The sequence below is a fragment of the Pipistrellus kuhlii genome, unplaced genomic scaffold, assembly GCF_014108245.1.
Source record: "Pipistrellus kuhlii isolate mPipKuh1 unplaced genomic scaffold, mPipKuh1.p scaffold_m20_p_20, whole genome shotgun sequence".
Classification (NCBI taxonomy): Eukaryota; Metazoa; Chordata; class Mammalia; order Chiroptera; family Vespertilionidae; genus Pipistrellus; species Pipistrellus kuhlii.
Window position 1 is genome coordinate 20205022 of NW_023425516.1, and position 13728 is coordinate 20218749.

Genomic DNA, 13728 nt, shown 5'->3' on the forward strand with positions numbered 1-13728 from the left:
GTTCTATCCACTCATGAGCCACAGGCAAGGGAAGGGAAAGAGTGGTTACTGGCCTTTGTTCTTTTTTTAAAAAAAATCCAATATAATAAAAAGCTAATATGCAAATTGTCCCATTGGGAGTTTGACTGCTTGCTATGATGTGCACTGACTACCAGGGGGCAGCATGGAATGAAGGAATGCCCCAGGAAGCAACCGGAAGGCCCCAATCAGTCCTGGCCAGGTCTAGGGACCCCACCTGTGCACTAATTTCATGCACCAGGCCTGGGGGGAGGGGTATTTATTTAATAGAGGAAGGTACAGAATGAGGGGAAGCGAAGCATCAATGATGAGAGGAAATCATTGATTGACTGTCTCCTGCACACTCCTTACTGGGGATCATGCCCTCAATCTGGGCATGTGCCCTTGACCAGAATTGAACCCAGGACCCTTTAATCCACAGGCCAACGCTCTGTCCACTGAGCCAAACCAGCTAGGGCCTTGCCTTTGTTCTTAATGGCCAAGACGGAGCTGCATAGCATCTCCATGTTATGCAAATATTGAGGCATGTTCGCAGCTATTCTTACTAGTCTGTCCTTCCAGTCCTGAATTCATATAAGGAAGTTGAATATTTTCTCTTCCCCTTTCCCACCCTGTGGGCAATCCATTTGCAGTGATTTATATCCATCCTTAAACCTCACCATATCCATATGACTTAGGCCTTTTGGAGTTAGAACAGCGGTCCCCAAAGTGAGGCACATGCCCCCCAGGGGAGCAGTTGGATTTTTAAGGGGGGCAATTTGAGTTACTGAATTTTTTTGCATTTCCTATGGTTCTAGGGGCCTCGTGTATAGTATATAAATATATATTGTGACACATTGATGCATTTCAGTTCTCTATTATATGTTTTGAAACTTTATTTGCTATTTTTAAAATATCACTTCAGCCGAGACCGGTTTGGCTCAATGGATAGAGCGTCGGCTTGGGGACTGAAGGGTCCCGGGTTCGATTCCGGTCAAGGGCATGTACCTCGGTTGCGGGCATATCCCCAGTAGGGGGTGTGCAGGAGGCAGCTGATCGATGACACTCTCTCATCGATCTTTCTAACTCTGTATCTCTCTCCCTTCTCTCTGTACAAAATCAATAAAATATATTTTAAAATATATATATATATATATATATATATATATATATATATATATACAATATATATATCACTTCAGCTGAGACCGGTTTGGCTCAGTGGATAGAGTGTCGGCCTGCGGACTGAAAGGTCCCGGGTTCGATTCCGGTCAGGGGCATGTACCTTGGTTGCAGGCACATCCCCAGTGCGGGGGATGTAAGAGGCAGCTGATCGATGATTCTCTCTCATCGATGTTTCTAACTCTCTGTCCCTCTCAATTCCTCTCTGTGTAAAATCAATAAAAAATATTTTAAAAAATATATCACTTCATATTATTATCTTTTAAAAACAATTTCTTGTTGATTTCTTCCTCAGTAGTTCATCTGTCCTTTCATTCTTTTATTTTTCTCTTGCATAGACACCAAGCTTCTTTGGAAGCTTGTTAAGCAGTGGAGCTGATTAGGGGACAAGCAATGGATTTGGCCTCACTGGTTTTGAATGTGGCATAAGGCAAGATGCGCGTGTAGAAACGCCCAGCAAATAGTTCGATATGGGACTGATGGTGGACCAACTGGACAGAAAACCAAAGTAAGTGCAGTGTGGTTAAGGAGGTCCTAGAATAAAGGCAGGCTGGCAAGAAGGCATAAAAGAGCTTCGGGTCTAGCCTTAGCATTCGTGAATATAATGAGTGTGTGAACTCCGCAAAGCCTGATGCGGGCAGGGTGGGAAATGGGTTTGAAAGTGAAGGTGAGAAACCAGATCTCAGCTCCACACTTTGTGGCTTAACCAGAGCATTTGCAATAAACACCGAGCTGTCAGGAAAAGGGGACAGGAAAGGAAAGTCCTGGGTTGGGAGCTGGGGCGATTAACCTTGGCCAGATGCTAGGCCTAGTCTAGGCGGTCACATGGCATGAGGGGCTCTGTGGGTTAGCTTTAGGGAATGCAATGCTTTTGCCCTAAGCTTTGCTCTATCTCCAAAATGTAAAACAAACAAACAACAAAAACAAACAAACAAACAAACAAAACACAACGCTCACCTGTGTATTTTAGGTATGCCACGCCCTGATTGTGGTGTTTGCTGTGAATTACTTCTACCATACACTATTGTAGTTAATGTGTATGTATGTAAGCAATATGTAAATCAGATGTTTATCTATTAAATATATGCTGTAGAGGGAAAAACAAGGTAGCTGGGAAAATCCCTCTAGCCCATCTTTAAAAATCATGGTGTTTCATTCTACTGTTACAGTTTATGCTGTCAGTCAGCCAGCAGTTCCTCAGCCTTTCTGTACTGTCTACCTTCTGTGTCAGGGACTGCTTTTCCTTTTTCCATCATCCCAGCTCTCTGCTGGCCATTTTTCCCATTCTGCACTGTTGTGTGGATTACTCTCTTCAAAATGTTCTTCACCCATCTTTTCCCATGGCTTGTTTCATCCCATTTCCTCTTAAGAGATGTACTTTACCACTACCAGGTTTGGCTCAGGGAATAGAGTATCAGTCCGCAGGCTGAAGGGTCCCGGGTTCAAGTCCATTCAAGAGCGTGTATCTTTGGTTGCAGGCTCAATCCCTGGCCCTGGTCAGGATGCATGCGGGAGGCAACCAAGCAATGTGTCTCTCTCACATTGATGTTTCTCCCTGTGTGTCTCCTCCCTCTTCTTCCATTCTCTCTTAAAAAAAGCAATGGAAAAATATCCTCAGGTGAGGATTATCAAAAAGAGAATGACAGATACCTTAAAGAATCTGTATGTCAGGAGGTACTAATGAATTTTATAATATACTTCAGTCTCATAGTCAAATGGAGAGAGAAGAAAAAAGAATTCAAAACGAGAACATGGAGTGATTGTGGCTGAAAGAAAATGTAAGGACGAGAGAAATCAGCATCACTGTGAGGCCCAGCCCTGAGTTCTGGTCACTGCCCTTCTGGCCCTCTGTAATTACCAGATAACGGAAGTGAGCAGTGCTACGGGTGGTGTCATAAATGGACTCAGATTGGCCCCAGCATGGCCAGACCCGCGGTTCAATAATAGAAGATTAAGTACCAGCTTCAGATACTTAAGTGTGTTCTCTGAGTTCCTGTTGCTATTTTCTACCTGGAGATTTCTTCCACGTGTACTTTGATGGCTCAGTTGGAAGTCCGCCATCACTGCTAAGTGTTCTTGAGTTTTATGTGGTATGGCAGCAGCATCCTTATTATCCCGACTTTAGAAACAAGAAATCCCTGCCTTATTGCAGACAGACTGCTGCCGCCCAGGCAATGGTGACATATTCCTACTTTCTAGGATCTTGTCCTCTCCCACACTTGAAAGGCTTAACCTTTTATCACCTTCAAGAGTCACCAGGCCTGTGAGAAAGCCTCTCGTTCCTAGAGTGGCTCTGCCATCAGCCGATAGCACGCTTTTGTTCTGAGTTTCTAACCTCTTGGACACAGCACAAAAACCTCTCCAATAAACATGAAATTGTTAATGTATCTAGGGCATTTGGGAGAGTATCTCACACATGTTAAGAACCTCTGCTATTATCTATAATAATCTCAAGTTATTAATATTATTGTTTCTGCCTCCATCTAGGATCAGAAGCTAGAGCCTAAATAAGCCTCTACTTTTTTTTCTTTCTTGTTATTCTGGTTAAGCAAACCCAAATTATCTGAAAATCAGCTTGATAATATTTGGTGTCTTCTCAATTTTGTGAGCATTGTCGGCTCAAAGAACCTTAAAAAGGTCAAAGTGTTGTCACTTTAGTATTTTTACTTTCTAGAGCTTTCACATCCCTTCTCTGGATTCCTGAGGGATCTAGTCCTGACTTAACAGTAGGATGAATAATCCAGCAATCTCATCATAGAATGATATACACTTTGTCCAGCTGCCAGTGTTTATCAAACAGCTCAACACGGGGCAGTAATGAACATCATAGCTAACTTAATGAGTACTAGTATGTGTGTCTTTTTTTTTTAAATCCTCACCTGAGGATATTTTTCCATTGATTTTTAGAGAGAGTGGAAGGGAGAGAAACATCAATGTGAGAGAGACACATTGATTGGTTGCCTCCTGTAGGGCCCCAACCAGAGCTGGGGATTAAGTCTGCAACCTGGGTCCATGCCCTTGACTGGAATAAAACCCGAGACCCTTCAGTCCACAGGCATACACTATCCGCTGAGCCAAACCGGCTAGGGCAATGTATTTTAAACCAGGAGGTTACCTGAGACTTTTGAGAAGTAGTAGCTTTTATCCTTGATCCTTTTGTCTAGCTAAACAATCTAAAAAATTCTGGCTCCCCCTGCTGGTCCCTCCTGGGCAGTTGCACGTACTGATGGGTGCATCTGGGGACATATGATTGGAGCCAGAGCCAAGTACTGCCAGGGGAAATGAGAACATTACTGTGGATTACCCTCGCCAGTTCAGGCAGGCCTGAGGAGGAAGAGAACAGCTTGTGGAGAACATTTCTGGGAAGTGCAGCTCTGTGTGTAAGGGGCAGGGTATAAGGTGGCCCACTGCCAACTCACGTCAGGAGGGCAGGGTCGGGGCCTGCAGCACTGAAAGACCGTGAGTATCATGACCACATGGGCCCATCATGAGTTAGTCATTATGTGGGGATCAGACCTTACGTTGATCACAGAGATGGGCACCTTCTCCCTTAAGACAAAGTAGCCCGGGTCAAACATGGTTGCCATGCACACAGAGGGGGGTGTTCAGAGCTTTATTTTGGCCTCTCTGGAAGTTGAGGCAAGGAGGATGGTGAAGGTGAATGGGAGTGTCCCCAGGGTTCACGGTCCTATGTGATGTACATGATCCCACCTCCCAGCTCTAAGACCAGTAACAACTCCGTGGATGGCTGGGCAGATGTTCTGGTAGGGCCTCCTCCCTCCACCTCCTGTAAATGCAGTAAGTTCCTATACCTGCCCACCCCCTAGGTCCATTTCCAGTTGTTCGTAAGCAGTTGTTCGTATGTATTTGTCTTTTTTATTTTATTTTATTGATTTTTGTATAGAGAGGAAGGGAGCGAGAGAGAGAGTTAGAAACATCGATGAGAGAGAGTCATCAGTCAGCTGCCTCTTGCACACCCCCTACTGGGGATATGCCCACAACCAAGGTACATGCCCTTGACCGGAGTCGAACCCGGGACCCTTTAGTCCTCAAGCCAACGCTCTATCCACTGAGCCAAACCGGTTTCGGCCGTATGTATTTGTCTTTTCCACAACACAGCTTTCCAGGAAATGGGCTGGGGCATAATGAATCTTACCAGGCTCAAGGCAGCTGCAGGCATCTTTTTAAAGGGGGTTAAAGTTGGTAAGATACTAAGGGCAGATCCCCTCCCCTTCTCAAACCCCATCGCCCAAGTGCCAGTGTAGTTCCACTGGAAGTTGAAGATGGAGAATAGGCTTGTGTTCTCCTTTAGGACATAGAGATAAGCATGTGACTTTCCTCAATACACAAAGGAGGGACCCCACTCCACAACCCCAGGGTTTTGGACTTGGGCAGGTGTAATATGAAATGGTCATTATAAAGAAATATTCGGAAGGAATTCATTTCTGTAGTGGGTGTTGGGAAGTGGCTGGCAGTTAATAGCTAATGTTGTACCGGTTAAAAATGAGGATTAGCTATTAAGTGGTTAAAAATGGGGATTAGCTCTTAACCAGTTAAAAAATGCAGACTTTGAAATCAAAGAAAACATAATTTCAAGCACTTTTGATGTTCCTCTTGAAATTAATTTAAGCGTAAAAATATCCATGAGTTTAACACCTTCAGAAAATTTGACATATGAAGTTTTGAAGCTTGTTGTCAATACAACAAAATAGCATCCATATCAAATCGCATTTGTATCAGCATATGTGTAACTCCATCTATTGACAAAAATCCGCATTATTACCTGGTACACCTAGTACCTTACCTTACTCTGTTTTGACATCACCCACAAAGGAAATTTGCTTTCTCTCCACTTTACAGATAAGGAAGGAGAAATTCAGAAAGCTGGCACAAGAGAGCTGGTTTTTATTGTATTTTATTTTATTTTATTTATTTATTTTTATTTTTATTTATTTTTGAGAGCCGGTTTTTAGATGCTGCCACACGGAGGAAGACACAGCCAGTTAATCCAGAAAAGTACCAGCCAGTTAACAGAGAAACAGCCCATCTCCAAGGCTGTCAGGTAGGAGGAACGGCACCTCTGAGCCCTGTCCCAGACCAGCCATAGAGAGGAAGAGGTGAGGACCTGGTGGAGGACGTACCACGTCCTCCCACTCTCCACTTAAACCTTCATGGCCACGGCCAGGTCCAGCTTCCCTGGGAGGGGGCAGAGCAAGAGCTTTGAAGGGAAGCTTGAGATGAACATTTAAACTTTTTTTATTATCGATTTTGGAGACAGATGAGGGAAGAGAAACATCAGTTTGTTGGGTCACTTATTTATCCATTCATTGGTTGATACTTGTACATGCCCTGAATGGGGATTGAGCGGGATACCTTTGTGTATCAGAACAGCACTCGAACCAACTGAGTTACTCAGCCAAGGCAGATATGAACATTTGTAAAATGAATGTTTTTATTTGTGTAAACATTTAAAACAAATCTTAAATACCAGGAGGTCACAACTGGACTCCAGGTCAGGGCATATATCTTGGTTGAGGGCTCAATCCCCAGAGTGGGGTGTGCAGGAAGCAGCCGATCAATAAATGGTAATGGTTATTATTAGAATGATGTTTGTTATTTTAAGAGCTGGCTGCGGAATTCCTCTTGGGTAATTGCCTTTGTTCATCCTAACGGGCCCCCGCCCAACTGAGCCTCCGGGTCTGCCCTGACCAGCTCTTCTTCACAATCTGATTGCTGGCTGACTCGGCCCAGCGGCTCCTACACTCTGAAATGGCCCTTTTCTCCTCAGACCTGAGGGCCTTGTCACTTTGATCATCAGCTGGTATTTGGACTTCAAGGGCAAGTTTGCCCGTATCTCCCCTCCTCTGAGCCACCCTGCTTCCCCACACCCAGCCCTCTATGTCCAAGTCCTAAGCATGCTCCAGGGTCCTCCTCTGATGCCACTACCTTCTCAGACCTGGCTGGCATCTCCTTCTCCAGATCATCAGAGCTTTTATCTCCCTTCACCTGTCATGTCATTATCTCTCTGGTGGTGCAGATATCTGTGTATGCCTATGGCCCATGTCCTGTACTGCTCTGAATGCTTAAGCTCTTTGAGGAATTAAGTCTCTCTCCGCACACAGTGTGCATCCAGAATTCCTGCTGAATGAATTCGTGGCTGCTCGATGTCAAACACTATTCTAGGTATTGGGAATACAGAGATGAATTACCTTTGCAAGGAAACCTGGTCTCCTATGGGGAGATCCATAAAAAGATGATGGAAAAGTAGGAATATGCATGGAACAGGGAGCTGGCACAGAGGAAGGCAGTGATGGAGCCCTGGGCCCCATGGTCAGACAGGTCAGGATTCATGTCTTGGTTCTGCCACTTCCCAGCTATGTGGCACTGGCAGTGCCTTGACCTCAGTGAGCCTCAGGGAAGATAAAGCAATATCTACCTCATAGGATTGCTGGGATACAGAAGGCCCCTGGCATGGGTATGACATTTGTGATGTAACAAATGAAAGTTGTCTCCCTCCTGGGGGACAAGGGAAGCTGTGCAGTTGAGGGGCCACCTGAACTGGGCTTTGAAGAATTCTTCAGATAAACAAAAGGCAAGTACTTTGTAGGTAGAGGAAACTACATGAATAAGCAAATCATTTATTATCCACAGAAAAGCTTAAAAAAATGTTAACCTAGGGCCTCCCCCGCCCCCCATGGAGTTTGTGGCCCTTAACCCCAAAGCTTTCAGCAGGCCCAGGGCACAGATATCAACTCAAAAGAAATGCCCTCGAACCGTGGTTGGCAAACTGTGGCTCGCGAGCCACATGCGGCTCTTTAGCCCCTTGAGTGTGGCTCTTCCACAAAATACCATGGCCTGGGTGAGTCTATTTTGAAGAAGTGGCGTTAGAAGAAGTTTAAGTTTTAAAAATGTGGCTCTCAACCATCATTGTCCTGTTGATATTTGGCTCTGTTGACTAATGAGTTGGCAGACCACCTGTACAGACTGGTTTTTTGCTGTGAGAGATGAGTATGCTGGCCCAGAAACCGCAGCTCAGAACCGCAGCTCAGAAAACATGGAAGCCCGTAGTACCAGTCAGTCACTGTCAGTCCTGGACTGGCCCAGGGCTCCCCCCTCTCCTGGCTCCCCATCCCACCACCAGGACCAGCACCAACCCCCATCTCCCCAGACCCGGAGCCACAGGGGGAAGGGGACTCTGGTCCCATCTCCCAGGCCCTTCCACACGCACTGCACCCCAAGCAGCTGAGCTTCCATCTGTTTTAAATCACGGCCTCCGGTGAGGCTTTGTTGGGAAAGTACTCAGTGTGAAAACCATTGGAAACCAGCTCAGGGTCAGCCCTCAGGCCCCTGCGAGCTTGCGAGTCCGGTTTTGTGATGGAGCCATTCTCCCTCACACACAGGCTCCTTAGGAAGCCGGTGCTGGGTGCAGGGAGAGCCCCAGTGACTCAGGAAGGTCCCAGTGGAGGTAAAGCCCCCCTGGGACTGGGAGGATGAGGAAGGGTGTTCCAGGAGAAGGGAACTGCAGGTGTGAAGGCGGTGAGGCGGAGGGTGGGGGGGTGGCCTCAGAACCCGCTGCCTGGCCCCTCTGCCTCCTTTGCTCTCTCCAAGGGTCTGAAGAGGGTCTCACCTGCCTTTTCAGCTCCTGGGGGCTCCTGGCCGCATCATTTCAATCTTCACATGGCCCCACCTCCGTCCTCAAGTGCCCACTCTCGCGTGATCACGTGGCCCTACCCCTTGTTCAGGGCTCACTTCCGTTTGTTCACGTGGCCCCACCCCCTGTTCACGTACTTACAGCTGTTGACTTACGTTTAAGTTTTTAAAAATTAGCTCTCAAAAGAAATTTCAATCGTCGTACCGTTGATGTTTGGTCTGTTGACTAATTAGTTTGCCGACCACTGCCCTAGGAGGAGGGAAGCCGATGTCAGTAGTCATGCAGTTTCTTCCCAGTGCCGCCACCGGCTCTGATCTCAGCCTGGTGAGGCCTGGCCGCCACTAGAGCAGCAGTTAGGGGGGCAGCGGGTTTCCCTGAGGAGAAGTGAGCTGTCTCCTGAGGTGCCATCCACAGGATACAAAGCAGCTGTATTCAGAGGCGCCTACCTCCCGCCTACCTCCACACGGCCTTGTTCTCAGCAGAAACACAGCAGTTTATCAAGAGATAAACAGATCCAGACATTAATTATTCTGCCCCCCTCGGTCTCTTCCTCCCCCAGTGAGAGCTGCTCCACAGCGTGTAAGAGGCGCCCTTCACTCTTGGAGGTCCAGAGGAGGGTGGGGCAGGTGGCCGCGGAGATGTGCTGCCAGGTCTGGATTATGTAAACTGGGGAGTCACCAGCCGCCTCCTCCGAGGGCTTAGAGGGATCTGCAAGACTTGGGAACACTGTCACTCAACGTAAGAGGACATGACTATTTACTCCTGCGAGAGACCCGTGAAATTCTGCATTCACTGCCAAAAACGTCACCCTCTCCTTATCCCTGGTGCCTCCAAGAACAACCTTTCATGAAAGCCAGAGAGCAGAGGTAGCTAAGCAGCCAGAGAGAACCGCATGGACAATAACCGCATGGTCAGTGACTGACCTCATTCACCATTTCCTCCAGGTCTGTCTTCTGCCAGCTCCCTGCTGACCTTCTGCCCTCTGCCCTGCCCCTACCCTCAAAAGGAGAGTGAGTGGGTAGGCAATTCTTTTTTTTCTTTTTTTTAAAATATATTTTATCAATTTTTTTACAGAGAGGAAGAGAGAGGGATAGAGAGTTAGAAACATCCATCAGATCAGCTGCCTCCTGCACACCCCCTACTTGGGATGTGCCCACAACCAAAGTACATGCCCTTGACCGGAATTGAACCTGGGACCTTTCAGTCCGCAGGCCGACGCTCTATCCCCTGAGCCAAACCAGTTTCGGCAGGTTAGGCAATTCTTATTCTGAGCACATTAGGCCCATCTTTGTGTGGACTCTGGAGTTCCTTAGAGCAATCTTGGTTGGGGGGCGTGGCATTGCATTCCACGTGGATCAATGGATTGATTGGCAGACCAAGAAATCACAAGCTCTGGGTGTCGGATTAATTTAACTCACATGAACCGTGTGATTTGAGTCTGGGTGACATCCAAGATCTGCAACCAGGACGGGCCTGGGGAAGCAGGAAGAGAAGCGGGTCTTATGCAGTGGCCGGCAAACGGTGGCCCGGGGGTCAGGCCCCGCCCACCCCCTGTGTTTGCACAGCCTACAGAGCTCAGAATGGTTCTTACACTTTTCAGTGGTTGGAAACATCCAAAGAAGAGAATTTCCTAACTTGTAAAAATTAAATGAGATTCAGTTGCAGGGCCCATCAATGAAGGCTTATGGGACCACAGCCATGCCCATCCGTTTATGAATTTATTGTCTTTGCCTGGCTGCTCAGCTGTGACAGAGACCATATGGCTCCCAGAGCTGAACGTGTCTACCTTCTGGCTCTTTGCAGACCAAGTTCGCTTTTCCCTGCTGCCATTCATTTTTATGAGCGTGGTCTGGGGGAGGAGGTGAATGAAAAGGGAGCTTTCTGAGTGTTCCCTAATGTGCTTTACAGGGACGAGTCCACGTGATCCTCACAGCAGCCATGTGACTGAGAACTGTTATCCTTGTTTTCCACATGAGCTAAGGGAGAAGCACCCGGTCCGAAGGGAGCAGTGCTGGGATCTGCCCCCGGCACTGTCTCCATAGACCGCCGGGAACCAGGGCGCAGTGAGGATGACAGGGCGGGGCAGAAGCAGCGCCGAGGCAGGGAAAGGTCATGAACAGAATAAGACTCAGAAGCACAGAGCTGTTAAGAAAGAGCCTCTAGCCAGTGTGGCTCATGGATAGAGTGTCGACCTGAGGACTGAAGCGTCTCGGGTGTGATTCTGGTCAAGGGCATGTACCTTGGTGGCAGACACCTGGCCCTGGTCAGAGTGCATGCAGGAGGCAACCCATCGATGTCTCTCTCACATCCATGTTTCTCTAGCTGTCCCTCCCTCCTCCTCTAAAACTTTAATATCCTCGGGTGAGGATTTAAAAAAAAAAAAAATAGGAGCCTCCGGGTGGAGGGTGTTCTGTGGGGAAAGGGAGGGTGCTGGGAACGGTTGGTATGCACTGAGAGTGGGAGGAGCTGAGCCCAGAAACTACAGTTGGACTGGCTCCTTGGCGTGACAGCTCTGCCTGGCGGTGCCTAGAAAACAGGCTGCTGCCTTAACTGGTGTGGCTCAGCCTACAGATTGAAGGGTCTCAGGTTCGATTCCGGTCAAGGGCATGTACCTTGGTTGCAGGCATATCCTGTATATATATATATATATATATATATATATATATATATATATATATATATGAATTTTTTTATTTTATTTTAAAGAAAACAGGCTGCTGCTGGTGCCCAGCACACCTTCATGCAGTGGGGTCCAGTGAGGCTGGCTTGGGGTGGGGTGCAGATCATCCAGGTCAGTCCAAGTATGAAGAGCTTGCTTACTCACACTCGGTCTCTGGACGCTCCCTCTGGCACTGAGCCTGGCCTCCTCAGTGGTCATTTTCAGCTACACTGTCAGGCCTTCATCCTGGGGGCCTGGCAGGGCACCCAGAGCCTCCTCTGTGCCAAGTACTGAACTGGGCATTTATGTGTGACTGAAGGCACAATCTGTGGCTGAGGGCTTGGGGATCAAGGTCGGAGAACCACCTGAGTTTAAATGCTGGCTGTCACTTGCTCTGTGACCTGTTTTCTGTTTGCCGTCTGCAGGAGAGGACAGTAAGAGATCCACCCTCGCAGGTCATGCTGAGCGTCAGGCTCAGAGAATGGCAGCTCGTATGATGTCCCCCTTAGTCTTCACAGCCCATTTCACTGATGAGGTGACAGGCTCGGAAATTTGCCCAGGGTTGGCAGTGACCACATGGAGGAGCTGAACAGCCAAAGCTCAGGTTCTCTGCCCTGGACCATGGCAAGAGAAGGCATTCCACCTTAGTGTACCTATGTCCTGCACGGCTTTCCCCCGTCATGGTCTGACGGGCATGGCGTATGGAGGTGTGGAAGCTGGGGATATTGGGGCAAGCGGGGGCACCTCCACTTGCTGCTCAGGCCTCCAGATGAGTGCTGTGGAAGCAGCAGCTGCTTGCTTTGTCGTTCCACTCCTGTCGCTGTCCAGACACAACCCGGAGTCTCAGGTGAGGAGCAGGACCTACATGTCTCAGGCCGCTGGTTCAAGGCCAGGTTCTCTGCAGTGTGACCCGCTGGCAGAGCCTGTGGTGGCCACAAAGCTCCCTGCCCACAGCGGCTCAGCACTCCGGGGTGGCTCTTTTCTCCGATGCTCACACCAAACAGCCCAGGCCTCCATCCCACACAGACCACAGCCCGGCAATTTACCCAAGATTTCACGTAGGTGGTTTAGAGGGTTTTTTAAAAAAATCCAGTTCTGAGTGTGCCTTTAACCAGAACAGTGTGATTACTGATATTCATGTGAATCTAAGTCATCGTGGGCTTTGTTTGTCCCTCCTGGTCTGTTTTTCTCCTTTATCACTTTTTGTGCTTGTTTGGAGGTTAAATGCTGTTTCTGTTCGTTTAGGGGTTTCCCTCTTGCCTGAGGTTTCTCAAGATACCTGACTGCCGTGAAGTCAGCCTGTTCCCACTGATTCCTGCTCCCATTAACTCCCCGCTGTGTTCACTTCTTGCCTCTTGTTTGCTGTTCTTCCCTCTTCTCTTCATGCATTCACTACTGAGGCTGCAACCACCTTTTACTCACCCCACAGATGGCACAGGGTTGGGGTGGGGGGGACATTCACGTTGCTAAGCTTCTTAAGAATCCCTTGGCCAAGAGGATATTCAACCTGCACATTGTCCCTCCTTAGGTCCTAGCCAGTGCCCTCTAACTCTTAAGTGTTTTGTTTTTTTCATAATCTTTTGTTGTTGTTAATCCTTATCCCAGGGAATTTTTCCATTGATTTTTGGAGAGAGTGAAAGTGTTAGGGGAGAGACAGAGAGAAACATCATCATGTGAGACAGAGACATTAATTGGTTGCCTCCTGCATATGCCCCAATCAGGGCCAACCATCGAGCCTGCAACCTAAGTACATGCCCTTGACCAGAATCGAACCCAGGACCCTTCAGTCTACAGGCTAACGCTCTATCCACTGAGCCACACCAGTTAGAGCTAACTCCAGATCTTCTCTCCCAGAGTCCCACCCGCTGCCTCCCACCTTCCTACTTTGCCCAGGCTTTCCCCCTGGACTTCTCATTATCTGACCTAAATTCAATCTGCTTGCTTGTTAACTGTCTCCCACTGAGCTCCACCAGGGTCTCCTTTCACCTCCGTACCCTAGGGTCTGCGACTGGGCCTGGCACACAGCAATGAGGACAACAGGGACGAGGGTTTGCTGAACCAATGGGTGAAAGCTGGCAACCGTCACCTCAGTGGGAACCGTTACCTGTCAGTCCCAGTGCGACCGGTGCAATAAGAGGAAGATAGTTCTCTTGGGATTCCCCTCCCCACCCCGAGGTGCAGGGGCGTGCCCTGCCCACCCTCTGGGTCCCAAAGGCCCTCACAGCTGAAAAACCAGACT